Source organism: Centruroides sculpturatus, unplaced genomic scaffold (genome assembly GCF_000671375.1).
Source record: "Centruroides sculpturatus isolate CEXI.00-Female unplaced genomic scaffold, Cexi_2.0 scaffold748, whole genome shotgun sequence".
Lineage (NCBI taxonomy): Eukaryota > Metazoa > Arthropoda > Arachnida > Scorpiones > Buthidae > Centruroides > Centruroides sculpturatus.
Window position 1 is genome coordinate 96,553 of NW_019384939.1, and position 11,763 is coordinate 108,315.

At 27.4% G+C, this 11,763-nt stretch overlaps 1 protein-coding gene across 3 annotated transcripts in view; it reads left to right on the forward strand.

The window, feature by feature from the left end:
- Window positions 1-490: 490 nt before the first annotated feature.
- The window catches only part of LOC111632102 (GRB10-interacting GYF protein 2-like), a 94,952-nt gene continuing 83,679 nt past the window's right edge, over window positions 491-11,763 (forward strand). For 2 of the 3 annotated variants that reach the window (XM_023376469.1, XM_023376471.1), the window contains exon 1: window positions 491-708. The gene's annotated coding sequence lies outside the window, so the exon portion shown is untranslated. The remainder of the gene's footprint in view (window positions 709-11,763) is intronic. The other variant, XM_023376470.1, reaches the window with a different exon arrangement.

Genomic DNA, 11,763 nt, shown 5'->3' on the forward strand with positions numbered 1-11,763 from the left:
TGATCCGAAACACGAATCATTTTGCGCAACACTAGAACACAATATGGTATAGTGTTGCCAATCTTCCATCATATTAAAATTTCTGTTAAAAATATTTTTCAATATAATTATATCAACAAACGTAAGAAGTCGAGATAAAATTATAATTATATAAATTTTACATAATACATAACCACAAAATTATAAAGTAAATTTAAAAACAAAAAGTTTTCTTTAAAATTCAAAAGACTAAACGTGATACGCAATACTATTAAACATAAATAGAAATAAAAATAAATAAATAAATAAATAAATTAGCGACGCTAAATATATAACAACTTTGTTACGACTTTATTAATTTTATTCGAAAGTAAAATATAGCAATTTTTAATTTAACACGTTAATCTCGTGATTTAAAAAAATTTTTTACAACACAGAAGAAAATTTTCATCGCCGTTTATAACAGCTGATTTCACTTCTCCGAGGCTCCGCGAGTCACGTGACCTGGTGACCAGGCAGGTCACGTGACCAAAGGTTGATGTCAGCCATCTTGGTTTTTTGATCAGTCTTGTCGTGATCGTCACAGATTTAACTCTTTTTCTCATTGGTAAGTCACACCGTTTTAATAACAGGAGACGATTACGTTATCAGTCACATTTAAATTATTTCGATCAAACTAGAGAAACTTAAATAAAAATTATACAAGAAAAATAATAATAAAAAAAAAAGGTAAATCGAGTTCCACAAATGTTGACTATACTTTTAATTTTACCATTCATATGACGAAATTAAATGTAATTAATATAAAATTAAATAAATATAGTATAAGATATTATATATATATATCAGTTTATTCTAAAGAATTTTTTTCAAAATTGATATTAATTAATAACATCCCTATGTGTTGTTCTCACCATAACCTTGTGCTTGCTGTTAAAAGACCTTTTATGCCAAAATGCCTTTTTAATATCATATATTTCAGCATATCAGCTTATAAATGCCATTTATACACTCTTTACATTGGCTTAAATTACCATAATGGAACTTTATTCAACTTTAACAATAAATATTTCTTATGAATATTCTTGGGATTAACTGATTATATATTCATAGTCACACTGTCCAATAAAACAGCTTTCAGTTCTATAGCATAATATCTGGATCATCATAATCATTAAAATACTTGAAAGCATTGATTAATATTTGTATTACCCATTCTTTTACTTTATAATTATTATGCTTATGTGAAAAATTTAGAGAAAATACTAGGCTAAGATTTAAAATATATTATTAAGATGATAAATATATCTCTTCATAAAACTGTATTGAAAGTTATAAGATATATAGAAGTAAATATGCTTCATTTTATTATAATGTAGCATTAAAAAATATTCTATTGATTCTATTGTGTAAATTAGGATGCATTGCATTGTGTACAGGAGCATTGATCTCTGATTCATATTAAGTATCTATATTGAATTCTGTTTTTAAATATTTTTAAACTGTTAATCAGTCTTCATTAAGACAGTTTGGAACAAGTACTTGAATAGCTTATGCATATTTATTGTTGTTTATATATCAAGGTTAATGTTATCTTTTTGCAATTTCAACTATGTGTTAAAATTCTATTATTATTTTATATTCTAATATTGTTTTTTATATATATATATACACTTTGTCATTAGTGTTCTTGTAAGTATATTTGTAGAATTTTATTTTCTAATTCCAACAGGTTAATAATTTACTTCCTTTTCTATTAGAAACATACAGGTGTGAAATTACTTTGTTAGGGTGGTTCTAATGATTTTTGTGCAAAACTGATGTTATTATAATCCAAGTCATGAACATTTAATTAAATATAGTGGATTTAACAATATAATTTAATTATTGGATTTTTATTGAGACATTTAATTGATAAATTTGTGAATTATAGTTGTTAAATTCTTTCTTTTCTAACAATTACTGGTTTACTTTATTAATTAGTTATAACTTTCATTCAGGAATTTTATCTTTGAATCTCTTGATTTTTGTTTAAAACAAAAATTATAAGATTGTGTTAGAAAATACATTTTTATAATTTTTGTATTTAATTTAGAAATAACTTTTTTTTTATTAGCTATCACATTTAACTTTTTAATTTGTTATAACTGAATTGAGTTGTTTGAATTTTTATATGTAATTTTTTTATCTTACAAATGTATTTGTTGAACATTTTTTTTTTAATATTTTGCTTTAGAAGTAATTTTGATTGCATTTTATGATTTTAAAATACATTGATAATCAGAAAGACAGGCACAACAAACAGCTTGTTACTGTAAATTAACTTTTAAAAAAAACTTATCAAAATCTTTTTTCATCATCAATTCAGTCAAAGTAAAAGATGTTATTGTATATTTGTTAAGAAATTATAAATGATTTAAAAAAATAATTTGGAATGCATTTTATGTAAAATGTTTTGAATTTTTAAACTCCTATTGATTCAAATTATTTAAAACTAAGTTTCTCTCTTCTATTACCATTGATTTTTAAAAACTTTAAATCACTTTAATAATTATTTTATAATAGTTATAAAAAGTACATTTTTAAAAATTTAATGAAATATTTGAACAGTTTCTGAAATTTATAAACTTAAAATTTCAAAATTTTTTTATATTATTTATGTAATATTTTAATATGTAAGAATACCTACTGTTATTTCAAACATTAGATTATATGACTTAAAAAGTATTTGATTTCCAGAAGATCGCAGTAAAATGTTTTAAACCTTCAAGTTTAAAATTTCCTAATTAACAACTTTTTAAAAATATTAATACTGCTTATATGGATAAATTTTCAATATATTGACTAATAACCATAGTTAGCTTTAGTATTATATGCTAAAAAAGTATTTTGTCTTCAAATATTTTAATAATTATAATTAAGTTTAATTAAATGTTACAAATTATACGAAATAATCTGTATATGAGAATTCATTGTTTGGACTATTCTTGACAATTAGTCAAACATAAATTAATGAGACTTGGAATTATTATCTTGAATAATGTATTAACCAAAACCTGATTTCATGCAACATAATTTCCTTATTATTGTGCAAGTTAATAAAAGAGGTTAGGTTAAAACAAAAGTTAACAGAAATTGTGTGTATTATATAGTAATATTTATCTCTTTTTTTTTTCTTTTCTTTTCTTTCTTTCTTGCATTTTAGAAAGAAATTTTCACTGAAATATTTTTTATAATCAATTAATCAAATATTTTATATGATAGTTATTCATTTTATAATATTTACCGATAATTTATTTTGCAAATAATCTGCTCAGTTTCTTATTAATGAGACATTTTTTTTTATCATTATCTAACCATATTAAATCTTCATTTTAACTTAAAATATTGTTTTATGCATGTAGAATTGATTAATTAAATTTTGTGATTATTATAACAATTAACTCCTTAATTACATAAATATGTATTTCATTAAATAAAAGAATATATAATACTACATTAGATAATGCAAAATAAAATAAAATAGAAATATTGTTTTATAATAAAATGCAATTCAGTAAATTTAATTTATATAAAAATTGTTTTATTAAACAGTAATTGTAGATAAGCAATTACTACTATATTTCTCAAACTTTTAATATAATATTAGTAATTTAAAATAATTATAATAATACATTAATTAAACTATATGAATTAAAAGTACTGTACATTAAACAACTTATTTCTNTAAGTTTAATTAAATGTTACAAATTATACGAAATAATCTGTATATGAGAATTCATTGTTTGGACTATTCTTGACAATTAGTCAAACATAAATTAATGAGACTTGGAATTATTATCTTGAATAATGTATTAACCAAAACCTGATTTCATGCAACATAATTTCCTTATTATTGTGCAAGTTAATAAAAGAGGTTAGGTTAAAACAAAAGTTAACAGAAATTGTGTGTATTATATAGTAATATTTATCTCTTTTTTTTTTCTTTTCTTTTCTTTCTTTCTTGCATTTTAGAAAGAAATTTTCACTGAAATATTTTTTATAATCAATTAATCAAATATTTTATATGATAGTTATTCATTTTATAATATTTACCGATAATTTATTTTGCAAATAATCTGCTCAGTTTCTTATTAATGAGACATTTTTTTTTATCATTATCTAACCATATTAAATCTTCATTTTAACTTAAAATATTGTTTTATGCATGTAGAATTGATTAATTAAATTTTGTGATTATTATAACAATTAACTCCTTAATTACATAAATATGTATTTCATTAAATAAAAGAATATATAATACTACATTAGATAATGCAAAATAAAATAAAATAGAAATGGCAGCACGAAGAATTGACAAGTAATCATAAAATATTTGAATTTGAACAAGTAAGCAAAATGAGTGGGAGTTAAATGAAGCAAAGGAGGGGGTGGCCTGAGATGATAGCAAATTGTGTAAGGGGTTGGCTTGAAAAAAGCAATCCCTTACACAATTTGCAGGTAAGCAGTTGGGCTAAGAGGGAAGCAAAGCAGGTGGGAGTGGGAGGGTTGAGCTTCCCATCTTGCAGGAGGTTAAGTAAAAGGAGTGAAGCAAGAGGGACAAAAGTGAGTTAAGTTGATTTAATCCCAACAAGAGATTGAATCATCATAACTCACTTTGGTTTGGATTGAATCATCATAACTCACATCATAACACATCATCATAAAATTTTTTATTATGAGTAGTCTACATTGGGAAAATTTAGCCATGGAGCAAGCAAGTGAAGTGAATCACATAACCATTGAATTGGTAGAATTGGAGTATTTTTCTGTAGGACATTAAAAAAATGTGATATATGACCAATTCAAAAAGAAGAATGTTGTTTTTGTTCTAGAATCTGAAGGTTGTTCTGTGTTTGATTTTGATGGGAAAAATCTGAAAGAAAAGTTTTTTATACAATTTGAATAAAAAGTTTTTTTTAGTTAATTTGAGTGTGGTGGTGCATTTCAAAACAGATCTAAACTAAGTTTGTTATGTAATCCTCATTCAGATTTAGACAAATGAAGTTATACATATTGAAATTTTTTTGTTTCTCAAATACTATCAACTGAATAAAGATGGTAAAATGCCAAGTGTTGTAATTTGTGGTACTTATTAATTATATGTCATGGTTTCAAATTATAAGATTGAAAGTTTTGTTATGAATAGTCTATATTAGAAACAAGCAATTATCTATTTTGAAATTGTCACAATGCCTGGCTTTAATTTTTAATCATATTTTTAATTTATTTAATTTAAAATATATGCTCTCCATCTCAAATTAGTAGTGTCTTGCCCCTATACATCATACTTTTCTGTTAGCAATGGAGTCATACCAGTCATCTATTAACTGTTTTCAGGGAAAAAGTTTTGAATTGAAATAATGTGTCTTCCAATTTGCATCAGAAGTTCATATATACAGGGTTTGTCCAATAAGTATCAGGATTGATTTTTTCCTGCCAATGGGAAGGTGTGGAGGATGGTCTCTAGGTGGAATTGATGGTGGGAGGTGTAATGTAAGCTACAAGACCCAACTCAGTTGTCTCCGAGTCTTTGGAGTGTGTAGATCACACCTGAAGTAAAAGTATGTTTAGTGCTCACGTTTCAAGATTCAGTGAACCATCGAGCAGCATTTTGTCATTAAATTTTGCATTAAACTGAACAAATCTGCTATGGAAAATTTTGATATGATCCGTGAGCTTACAAGAATGAAACCATGTTCAAATTGCATGTTTTTGAGTGGCGTAAAAAATTCAAAGATGGTCAGAAAGACATCAAAGAACAACAACGTGCTGGACATCTGACAAATCAAGAGTGAAATTGATGCTCATTGTCTTCTTTGATACAAAATAGTGTTGTCCACAAGGAGTTTGTGCCTGCTGGACAAACAGTGAACAGTAAATTTTACACAGAAATGCTCGAACGTTTGAGGATTAGGGTCTGTTGCATTTGAAGGGAGATACCTGGATACTCTTTCATGACAATATGCCCAGTCACATGTTGCTAATTGTGAGGGAGACACCAACCAAACATAATATGTCAAAGTGCCCCAACCACCCTACAGTCCAGATGTGGCTCTCCCAACTTCTTTTTGTTCCCTTGGATCAAATGGAGTCTGAAAGGACATCATTTTGGGATGATTGGGGCAGTCTGAACAGCCTTGAGGTTGCTGACTTCAAGATGCATATGAAGACTGGAAAAAGTGCTGGCCACAGTGTGTTGATGTAGGAAGGTCATATTTTGAAGATTATTAACTCACTGTATATATATATCTTCAATAAATTTCTTTTTATGACTTCAGTCCCAATACCTATTGGACAAACCCTGTGTCTCCAGTCCCTAAGGTTTCCATATCTGGTTTCGTCTTTCATCTATCTAACTCTGTTCTCAAGATTAAGGCAAGACAGACAAATGGATGACAGTGGGAATTTATAGGTCTACAATTTTTTCAAATTGCAGCACCATGAGTGGGCAAAGTGAGCAAAGAAAGTTGGATTGCTATATGTGGCTAGAGGGCAAAGCTCCCTATTATGTATATATGTATATATATGTAGTAACTGTAAAAAAGAATGTTAATTACTTTAACAAAACTAAATTATATTTTATTTTTTAAAAATACATGATTTTACAGAATAACTTTTATCATTAATTGCAACTTAATTTTGTTTATTCAGTTATTTCATTTGAATTCAATTGTATAAAATTTTTATTTATAATTTTATAATATATATTGCAAAAATTGCAAAATTACTTATCTGCTTTAAGCATTTAAAAATTCATTGAATTGACATTTTGATAAATTGTACTGCTATCTGCAATTGAAGAATAACAAAATGTGTTAACTTATTTGATATATATAAACAAGTAATACATTACTTATAAATACATTTTTTATATCAATAATTTTAGGATATTTAATTGTATATATTATTACTTTTAAATGGTTTCTTCTTATATTGTTTAAATTAGAAAACAAAAAATAATTTTTGCATTATTTTGACACTGAAGATTTGGTTCTTGTAAAACAAAATAAAAATCCTTGAATAAAGTAAAAATTAAACTTGATTTTTTAAAGTCAGGACTACAGTTTAGGAGTATAGTATTTAGATAATTTTATAGTACAATATTTGTAACACTACAATGCTATGTTTATCATTTGAACACAAATTTATCAAAGTAGAACAATTGATAAATATTATGATTAAGAAGTTAAAAACTTGAATGTTTGAAATTTGATGAATATTTATAAATTAAAAATAAACTGATATATTATAATTTACAAATAATATATATAGTCTACAAATTGACAATAATAATTTAAATGAATCAGCTAATTTATAAAACAGTTTTGGAAGAATAAACTTCATTTTCATAATAATGTTTATCTAAATTTGGAAAGAGTTTTATTAAATTTATAAATAATATATTATTTAATATGTATTTATATACATGTTTCTTAATGTATGTGTATGTGTGTATAATTTAGGTAATCATCATTTAGTCAACATATTAAACTGACAATAATAATTTTTTAAATTAAACATTAAGTACGAGATAATCATTCAGTACTATTTAGTTTCTTTAGTTACAGACATGATTATCAATAGTTTACAATCTAAGTATTTGTTATATTTATTTTAAAGGAAGATTCAGTAGTAGATTTAGATGTTTTCTAATAAAACAGCTAACCTTGTAAACCAGCATAAATTTACAAATTTATTTAATTGGAATTATACTTTTAATTGAAGTATGGATAATCTTCAAATCTACTCAATAACAGAATTGAACATACCATAGATTAGAACAGACAGATGGTCAAGTTCCTATACTTCCTAAAATACATACATTTACATAATTTTTAATAATGTACACATTAGTACATACTTGGTACTGCATTTGCTTAGTAGTAGAGGTATAGTGTTTAGAAAGGAGTAAACAAGGATGAATTACAATTGATTATAATTATAATCAATTGTAATTCATCCTTGTTTGGGATATTGGAATATTGGAAAGCTCACGTATTAAACCAATTGGTTTAATAAAATCTCAGTGATCGTTCATCAAATTCAATTCTGTTATTGAGTAGATCTGACGATAATCCATACTTGAATTAAAAGTATAACTCCAATTAAATAAATTTGTAAATTTATGCTGGTTTACAAGGTTAGCTATTTTATTAAAAAACATCTAACTCTACTACTGAATCTTCCTTTAAAATAAATATAAAAATACTTAGATTGTAAATTATTGATAATCATTACCACTGAGATTTTATTAAACCAATTGGTTTAATAAAATCTCAGTGAACTTTTCAAATGAAAACTGTGGTGTGATAAGTCCTTAAAATTTATAGCAAATTACATATAGCTGTTAAGATTTATTACAATTGTTTGTACTGTAAGTGGAACATGTTACACAGAGCGAGAGAGAAAGATTTAAGAAAATTAACAAATAAAATAATTAAGGGACATTATACAAATATATCTTCTACAAGCAAACTAGGCTTGATTGGTATGTTCTTGCTGATCATGCTTTTCTGCACTGCAGTGGATGCAGATCACCAGTTAACAAAGTTTGATACAATTTGTACAAGTTAGTGATTGAAGATGTATGTACTTCAGTGAATTGGCATTTAGTTATTGGCAGTAATTATTATATTTTCATATCTTCTTATAAGTTAATAAATGCTGAGTATAGTTCTTTATTTTTGAGGGGTTTCTGGTGAGTACAAGGCCAGGTTACATTATGTTTGGAGGCCAGCAATAAGTTGAAGATGGTAATGAACATGGTGAAAGTGGTAATGATTACATCTTCTTTTTCACAGGCAAGACACATAGGTTGTATTTCTATTGACAAATCTGTACAGATTACTAGCAAATTTTCTGTGGTTTTTTAATGAAATTTTAGTAATGAATTGTGAGAATTGAGTTAGGGATAATCCATTTATATGTATAGTAATCTTTTATTACAGGAATAAACTGGTAAGTTATTTTGTTGTTGTTTTGGTTCCAAGAGTTTTGCCAGTTTTGTATCAGGTCTTCATGTAGGGTTTTCTTCACAGTCGTTGCACTTATTTTATCATATGTTATCAGGATAGAGTTGTCTCTAGCAGTAGCTTTGGCCAACAAATCTGTTTTCTCATTCCCTGTTGTACTCTGGTGTCCATGTGTCTAGCTGATGGTGTAGGAGTTACTAGAACTGTGGATGGTATTACATATAGCAGTAGCAATAGGATGAAGCCTATTGTTCTAAAGGAAGGTAATTACTGAAGTTCAGTGTGTGTTAATAGAGATGTTAATATGGTTACGATTTGCATCTGCCCATCTTGTTGCCATGTTAATGGCTGTCTGTTCTGCCTGGAAGACAATGCAATGTTTGTCGAGACAAAATTTCTAGTAGATGATTTCAGTATTGTTTTGATATACCTTGTAACTACAACCAATGTTGTTATTATCCTTGATCCATTGGTATAAACTTCAAAGTCAAGGTTAGTTCATATCAAACCTTTATGTATGTATGGTGGAAGGGATTGGCTAAAAGGAGTTTGACTCTCATATTTGTTAGTTTCAAAAGTGCCAGAGTTGTGATTATGTGATATCCCCATTTGAAGTTCCAGAGTTTGTAGTTAAGCTCTATGATGCTGTTTATGGGTAATTTCCATGTTATGACCTGAAGATTATTATTAGGTATGGTACGATAGTTTTTCAAAATGAGAACAAGAGCTTTTCTTTGAGCTGAGGATAATTTATTTTTTAAATGTTCTTTTTCAACAGCCCAGCCTCAACTACCAGAAGTATATATGACCATTGGGATGAAAATTTGCTCATAAATTATAGTGAGGGCACCTGCATTCAGACCCCAATTGCTACAAGTGACTTTGATCATGTTTCTTTATACAGTGAGAGTGTAGCAAAATGACGTCACAAGCAGTGTTGGCCATTTTGAAATGGATTTCAGAGTGTTTGCTGTAAAGCACTTCTTAAGCGCTGCATAAAGAAGTGTGGCCTTTGGCAAATGCCTGAAAAATGTGTTCTGTACATTGTGTTATGTACTTAATGTGGCATCCCAACTGAAATGATGGTCTAAAATGACACCAAGATATTTAATTGTTTTTTCAACTTTGATGGTTTGGTCATTTATTTTTATAGTAGATATACATTGGGGTTACAAGGCTTATTAAAGACTATACAGCAGGTCTTTTTAGGGTTAAACCACCTAAATAGGGACCAGCTTTACATAAAAGTCTTTTCATGATGCATCCACCTTGGTAGATCACTCCCATGTCATATTGCCATAACGAAATAAATCAAACCAATTTTAATAATTTTTCTATAAATGCAATATTTATGATGACATATGTAACTACCACAAAACCTGGACACCCTGCCCCCTCCCCTGATTTCATCTACTCATAAACCCATTGCCTGAAACTTCTTTTATTGATTCTGTTTAAAGGTGTTCTAATGTTGGGCCAAATTAATGCACATGCAACAATTTAAGGCACAGAATAGAGCTCGAAGTGTTTTTCTGTGCCAATATTTATTTTTCTTATTTATTATCATGACAACATTGCTTCATTCAAAACTTCCTGTAGTTATAGTCTGTATAATGTGCATTTTATTCACATGTTGAGTCTTGCAGTCAAATCTTTTTCCAGTATTCTTATGCCACAATTTTCAAAAGTTTCCTTTATTTAGATGTTTTTGATCTTTTTCAACCTGGTTTTAACAGTTTTTTTATGTGATCACATAAAAGCAATTATTCTTGCATTTTTACAAGAATTTTTTTTATTTAAATAAGTCTTATTATGAAGTCTTTTGGATGTTAAGGTTAGCAACTTCAATTACATGTGGGGTCATCATAACCTATCCAACACAGATCACTTTTCAAATATTAATAGTAGACCAGTATTAATTAGTAGTCAGTGACCATCCTTTCTCCCAGGAGGAGGTTAACTATTATTTTTGGTCAAATTAACTTTAACCTCCTCTGTGACAGTCCCTTCTTCCTATTGGACCCACTGCTGTTGTGGTGAACAACAACAGTAATTTTATCATTATCTACTGGTACTTTTTCTGGTGTGCAGATTTAGTTGCAATATTTACTACCAAGTTAGAGCACTTATTAAACACAATGCAGACTTCATCCCATCTTCCCCACATTTCTCATATAAAGCTATAAATCCAAAAGAATAAAAATACAGATAAAACTTTTATCACATTGTCTAATAGCAATACTCGCTTAATGTCACAATTTTTCAAAAACCAATTGTTATTTTACATATAAACTTGCAGGTAAGCCCAGCATTGCCCAGGCAAAAAACATTAAAATCATTAGATTATTTCGTACTTCTAACCCTTCTATTATATTATATTATATAACTACAAAGGTTATCTTACAGAAGGGTTTATCACACCAAGTGACTGATGTAACACATTTTAAAGCTTCTTAAATTGTATACAGTAGTGCAGTGTTTCTCAACCTCTAATGAATTGTCGCCCCCTTCAATAAAACCGTTACGTAGTATCGCCCCTTCACTTCAAAATTCTGATGCCATGAGCCAGGGCTAACGCCAAATTCATACTGCATTGAATATACTAGTGACTAGTATAATGTTATTTGTTTAATTATTGTACGATATAACAAATAAAATATTTAATTAATCTTAATATAATGTTTTACTATATCGCCCAGAAAATTGTTTTTTGCCCCCCAAAATATAAATTGTTACAAATCGTCCCCTCAACATGGAGATCTATAATGTT